This window comes from Maylandia zebra, linkage group LG8 (genome assembly GCF_041146795.1).
Source record: "Maylandia zebra isolate NMK-2024a linkage group LG8, Mzebra_GT3a, whole genome shotgun sequence".
Taxonomy (NCBI): domain Eukaryota; kingdom Metazoa; phylum Chordata; class Actinopteri; order Cichliformes; family Cichlidae; genus Maylandia; species Maylandia zebra.
Genome location: NC_135174.1, coordinates 24,970,991 through 24,978,541, shown reverse-complemented (window position 1 = coordinate 24,978,541; position 7,551 = coordinate 24,970,991).

Here is a 7,551-nt window from a genome sequence, read left to right as displayed (position 1 = left end):
TTATTGAATTGCAGGATGGGAAATGTAGTATTTACCCTAGAATAGCCTGTGCAAGTTCATTAACAGTCCATAGCATTGGACAACATAAAAGATAGACAAAGCCACCATGATGTCACCTATTGCTTCTGGACTATGCATTTTGAAGCTTTAACACTGGTGTTTTAATTACCTCAACGTTTGTTTTAAGAGCCAGAATATACTGTATTTGGATGAAAAAGTTATCAGCTAACATTAGTTAACTTTGTTATCATACACAATAGGGCTGCCACAAACGATTATTTTGATAGTCAACTAGTCACCGATTATTTTTGCGATTAGTCGACTAATCAGATCATCATCCATTGGACGTAAAATGTACAGCTTATTGCACCAGCAGCATCTGCTCTTATATAACTATCATTAGCTTACAGCTTTAAGTGTTTAAGGTATGTGCTAACTAAAAATAAAGACAAGATGATAGTTTATTAAATTTAAATGAAATTTGCAGATTGTTTCGGTGGAGTTTAATAAACTCAGCCGTCTGCTCCTTGCTATCTAAAATATAACAGGACACCGGAGTATATTCTCGAGCATCTCACACTTCTGATAATCAGTTGTCTGCTTGACGTTTATTCAGCTGTGTAAAAACTATAACTTTAATCTCAGCCAAACCGATTTACTCAGGAACAAATAAAATACTGAAAAAAGCCAAACAATAAAATTTTTAAGTTATCTAAGTGACTTATATATCATGTTTAACCTGAGTAGCAAAAGACGGCGGTGGGTTTGAAAACGATTTGCCGGGAGTCCGGTGTTCTCACGGGCTCTAGTGAGCCTTGAACCCCGCTTAGATATCGAGGTAGTGGGTAACAGACGTCCCCGAAAACGTCAGAGCGCTTTTGAAAATATGTGGTGTCTTGATAAACTGAGCAGATATTTGAGGTTTATACAGCTACAGTCTCGCCTGAAAATGTGTTAAACGTTTATTTTGTGACCCAGAAAGAATGATAAGAGTAACATTAAAACTAACTAGCTGCCGCCATTGTTGGAAACTGAGCAGGGCCGCGCTATGAATTCTGTGATACAGTTTCTTCTTCTTCGGGGTTTAACCGCAGCTGGCATCCTTGTACATGCAGTGCTGCCATCTTCTGTTTCAGTCCGTTATTACACTCTTAAATCCTACTACTTATTCCTGCGTCTTTGGGAATCTTACAAAGGTTCAAAAAACGCTTCGACTATTAAATCAATCATCGACGATTTTGATAGTCGACGTAATTGTGACTAGTCGACTAATCGTGGCAGCCCTAATACACAACTTTTCTTACTGCCAAGGAACACACAATTAAACACTAGAAGTCCGCTCAGCAAAAGTGAACCAAAAAACCTCATATGATCAGTACCACACAACAATCCATATGTCTCGAGGCCAAATCCAGTGACCCAGGTCCAGCTGAGTCAAAATAACCCAACTCTGTTATAAAGGAGTAAACTATCCACAGAGGCCAAAACCATATTTCTGTGGCTATAAATATGCTTTTGGGTTATGTAAAGATGAGGATTTTAAAATTAGAGTATAGGGACTGATTCACTTTAGGAGTCAGCCTCAGGTGGCTGTTAGGGGAAGTTGCAGTTTCTGCCCATTCTATATTGGCTTTATTTTTCAGTTCCAGGCTAAGTCCGCCTCTTGATCATGCAGACCCATTGCACACAGCTATTGTCACCAGGAAGTAGTGTCAAAAAAGTTCAGGTTAAGAGCTAATCACATGGACACCAATGTGGGCCTGAAACTCTCCCCAAAACACAAATTCAGCAATTGCGTATGTAGAAGTAAGCATCATAAGCTTGAAAGTTTTTCCCAGGTGAGTGCTGGAGAACATACATGTTATCACAGCTAACTGTTGGGGGCAGAATTGGGCTGTCCAATTTATGACCAACAGAAAAAGTAAAAGGAAATAAACTGGAATTAACCCAGCTGAGACAACAGTACGTTTATTGAGCTTCATCTGAGGTTCACATAATTTTCACTTTAAACACACCCACATGCAAGCATTCAATTGTTCCTTTTAGAGGTGTGTGATGGTTCTTGGATCTTCCTGCGTTACTCATCCAGCATGTTGTCATCAACAACTGTGCTCCTGTTCCACTCTGGTTTTTCCACCGAAGATAGCAACAGGCAAAAAGTGGAGGCAACATTCATCTCAAAGTGGAGACATGACCCCTCCTTTTTTCAAGATTATCCTCCTGATCTCTCTACTTATCCTGTCTTTGGATTCCTCTTTATAACCCTCCTCTTCACTCTCTGCCTACCCATCTCTTCATCTGCCTTCTTGCTTCTTTACTAAAATAGAGCCATCAAGCTCCTCTTCTTCCACTTCAGTCTGCACTCTTTCATCTGCTTTTGCTGCTACTTCTCCCCTTCCTTCACATTTCTCCCTGACTGTCTCATCCTCACAGGATCACAGCGACACAGCAGTCATCTCTCATCAGCTGAGACGCCGTCCCACAACTGAATCGTGAGGTTATCAGTCCAATCGCTCCTCTCTTTTCACTCTCTGCACTTTATTAATCACATTCCCTCTCTTTCTTTCTTCCTTTGGCTTTTTTGTTTAACTTGGTCGCCTTTTCCTCCTTTGTCTTTTTACCCACTACTTTTCTGGTCATTTCTCTCCAGCCTCATTTCCCTCTGTCCTCTCTTGACTGCCTACTTGCATTCCTGAAACACAATAGGAACCATTAATCTTAGCACCAGTATGATAGCCCAACATGTACTGATATAATGTTGCTTCCAAAGGACATCAATATTAGAAGGCGCAGTAAATGTATGGGATGTTGCTTTCTGGGACGACAAGAAACACCTGTTACATAGAATTCATAAAGAAGACTATGGTGTATCTGTGCAGAGAGGCTATTAGGAATAGCTGACTAAACATAAAGCTGAATCTTACAGAATAATGATGCTTAGCTTGCAGTTTTTAGTCTGCGGCAGTAGGGCCACAAAGAACCCACAAATTGTATAGACAGTAAAACACATCCACCTCCACTTCAGCAAGAAGAACAAAGTAATTTATGGTTTTTAAAATGGCTAGCAAGCTTTGGATATTTGATGGTAATCAACAGCAGATCTCCAAAGCTTCCGGTTAAAGATGTAGCAGTGTTAGTTGTACATAATGTTTGGGGTACAATTATCCAGAAGAATTAGAAGCAAACACAGCACACAAACAGTGCAGAGGGAAGCATTCCTCACTCCACAGATAGAGCTCCCACCCTTTTTTCACTAGGTGCCTACTTGAATAAAAGTTGCTAAAGAGGTATGAAGAGTCACCAAATCTCACTACAAAGTTGCTAATTAGCAACAATAAGATGAACTGAAGCGTGAAAATCATTGCTGAGAGTCAGGGCAATGTCAAGCCTTCAAACCAAGATGGTAGGCAAGATCTTTTTAACATTTCTTAAAAACATTTATGCAAATAATAATATAAAGTAGTGCTGCACTGAAGTAAAGCCTTTTTGCACACTACAATGACATCAGTTGAACTTCACTGAGCTCTCATAGACACTTTGACAGGACTATCCGTTCTTAACCTTGTGTTTCAATCTGCTCTCATTCAGTTATTCACACATTAATTCGTGCCAGACAGTGATAGAGTCACTCTATACTTAATGGCAGGTTAATGGCAGCCCCTGGCTAAAGACAGGGAAGGGTTTCTGTTGTCTAAACTATCCTCCTTAATAAAAACTAGAACTGGGTTGGACTCCCTTAATTCGGATGCCTTAATTTTTCATGGTATAGATTTAACACAGTGCTGGAAACAACCCTCAGATATTTTGGTCCATATTTACATGAAACACCACAATCGCTGTAGATTTGTTGACTGCACATGCATGAAGTAAATATCCCATTCCATCATATCTCAAAGGGGCTCTACTGGATTGAGATCTGGTGACTGTAGGGGGGGGGGGGGGGGGGGGGGGGGGGGGGGGGGGGGGTAACCAGATCTCACTCGATATTTTATCTTTTTCCGATGATTCTCTGTAAACCCTAGAGATGGTTGTGCAGGAAAATCCCAGTAGATCAGCAGTTTCTAAAATACTCAGACCAGCCCATCTGGTACCAATAACCATGCGAGTTCCAAGTCTTAAATCATTTCTATTCCCCATTGTGATACGTGGTTTGCAGCTTTCCTTGTCCATGTCTGCACTGAGCTGCTGCAATATGATTGGCTGATTAGATATTTCCATTAGTAAGTGATTGAACAGGTGTACCTAACAAAGTGACTAGTAAGTGTAAGCAAATGTGATTTGATTAATTACATTTAATCAAAAATGGCTTAACTGTTACCATAGTTTCAGAGATTCTTCTTTAAAAGGGTGTGCATTTTTTGTTACAAGCAAGAGCTGCACACACACACACACACACACACACACACACACACACACACACACACACACGCGCACACGCACACACACAGAACTCCACCCACTCAGCCAGACAGCCAGCTAATGTAGAACTATAAATCTTAATGGTTCTGCTAAGCTAAGGCAAATCCATTTTGATCACACAATAAGCAGTGAGAAAGCATTTTCTGCGTTACCATCCAAACAAATCATTACCACATTTGCTCGGTCTTGATGAAATGATGCATGATGTGACCCTGGATGGCTTCAATACAGTTGCTGGTCAAAGACACGCCATTTCCCCCCCTATGTTGACCTTTCAGTTCACTTTTCACTTCCAGCCCTGTCCTACTTTTCTTCTTCACCTCAGTTTTTTTTTTTTTTTTTTTTTTTACACCTATTCTCCCTCTTTGTCCTCCATAGCCTTTCCTTGCTTTGTCATCCTTTTGTCTCAGCTTCCCCTGGAGTACCCTCCCCTCCATTTCATTGTTGATCTCTTCCACTTCTTATTCTAAGCTCTCACTGAGCATCTTTACAGGTTAACAGGTGCTTAATGCCTACGATCACACTTTGTGGTTTACTGTATTCAGATTAAAAGGGAATAAAAAATATCAGATTTAAAATATTTTGTTGAAGAGACAGGATTCCTGTATATGTGGCTGATTACTGTGTGAGCCAAACAAATATTCAAGTATCACAGGATTACTGCCACATCACGAATCCTTTCGCTCTGTATGAGTCACTTCAGTAAGTGAACTGTACACAATGAACATCACATCAAATAATATTGCATCCATACTGAATTAATTACCATATTAATATGACCGATAAAGGTAATTAAAAATGTTAAGAGAGCTCGGCAATCCAAGATAGGGCTCTATCAACAAATCACCTAACAAAGGCTGATAGCAACCACAACAAAAGAGCTGCTCTCCAGCATCAAATCCACACACAAAGACAAAATAATGGAAATTTTAAAAAAAATCATTTTTGGAAAAGTATGCTACAACTTCTGTTATAAAAATACAAGCAGCGCTCATTTCTAATCTGAATTACTAACAATTAATTTGGCTTCACCTGAAGCAGCTACACCATGTTGTTTACAAAGCCAAGTAGAGCTCAGTGTTTCTTTTACCTTCTTCCCTTTCTTCTTGTGATGAGCCGACTTCCCCGCAGATTTGTTTTTAGCCTCCTCACTCATGGCAGCAGCTGTACGTGTCCCCAACAGCTGTTTGTATGACTCCAAAAAAGGTTTTTTTAATCCAGCATGGATGAGCGGTGAAGAGTGGAGCGGTGGCCACTCTCAGCACGCGCAGCGGCCAACTCGCTCAGCTGCTCACACCCACTTCCACAAAAACACACACGCACACAGAGTTACACACACACACTCTGTCCACAAGAAGAGAAGCCAAAAAGGCAGCTCAGCAGGAGTGATGGTGGGGGGGGGGGGGGAGACGCACATTCTCGCTCTTTCTCCGTCCCTGTGTGTGTTTTTGTCTCCCTTTCTTGCTCACATACTTCACTTGTACCTGTCTTTGGATGCCGTCGCCTCCCACACGCTCCACAAGTGAAAGCAGAGCAGCAACAAGCTACAGTACGAAGACTTGAGTATTAATAGGGATCAATACCAGCTCATCAGCGGTTGCTTGAGTTTTTGTGTGTGGATGTGCTTGTCACAGTTTAAAGGGCAAGAGATAATTTCTTCTTTAAAAAAAAGATGGAAAAAAATAGAAACCAGATTTTGGTTCAGAGACGTATAAAATGACTCTTTCTGTTACTGCTAATTAATGTTAGCTTTGTGAGGTGGCCAAGGAACAAAAATAAAGGACTCAGCTGAACCAGTGGATTGGTTTCAGCTACGACAGTGCTAATCAACATAATTGATGCTTTCTTTGCTTTACTCTACTGCTCTTTGTCCCTGTCAGCTTGCTAAAGATATGATGACAACAACTTTGAACTAGGATGACTTTAGAACACGCTCCTATTTAGTTAAAAAAAAGTGTATAAGGGGTTATTTGTGCCAAATGTACTTAGTTTACTGATTAATATGATCCTGTGATGTATTTCTATATTTTTTAGGTGTTATCTATGTACACGTATGAGTATATACTGATTACTATGAGCATTTTTATTATGAACTGATTTCTGACAATAAAGTTATTCTAATTCTTGAATTCAGTCTTGACTTCACTTTTCAGAACAATCTTTTATATGCTGTATTTTATTTAGTGTATGAATTCATTGGAAAGCAACTTAGGATTTAGTATTTTGTCTAAGGATGTTTTGGTATGCATACTGTTATAACCAAGAATGAAAACACCAACCTTCTTGATTAGAAGCTTCTACTTCTTGAGACACACCCACTTACAACATATATATAAATATAGTTATAGATACAGATATAAATAGATTATTCTTTTAGAATTTAATGAGCAATGCAAATTAGTTCAATCAATCATGATTATATATATATATATATATATATATATATATATGGAATGTAAACAACACAAAGGGACAGGTTTTCGAGGACATTTCATACCAACTTATTAATCTTTACAATTAGACGCTCATGTAACAGGTTCAAAAGAGAAAGAGGACAAAATAAAGAAGTGATGGATTGCTACTGGAAAAGCATGACAAAAATTCTTCAACAACCACCCCCATTACACCCCTCACTGCCTCCTCCTTATCAATAATTAACAAAGACAGGAAGCCCCTGGTGGTGGATCACTGTGGATTATTGCCCTTTATGTGTGTGTGTGTGTTGTGAGTGGATTATACCAATGTGAGTCAGTTTGCCCAGTACAATTATAACTGTATTGTCCATTGAGAAGCAGAGGCATTCAAGTATTTGTATTCAGGGCTATTCATTAATTTTTTTTTCTCTTATGGAGACACACACTCTGCAGACTTACGCACACATGCAGCTTCTGACCCCAACTGTCTTTTGCCATCAGTGTATGTAGTTCTTGAATACAATGCACTGAAATAAGGTACAATACAAGGTTTAATAATCTGCCATATTTCACTTTGGCTCTGGGCGAGTCAAGGTTAATTATTGCTTTGATGTTATCTATGTGGAGACCAACAAGCTTTGAAGTTTTACTGTAACACTTCCTGGTTTAACTCAAGAATCCTGTCTGACATCTGGTGGCCACAGTTTGTCATTACAAC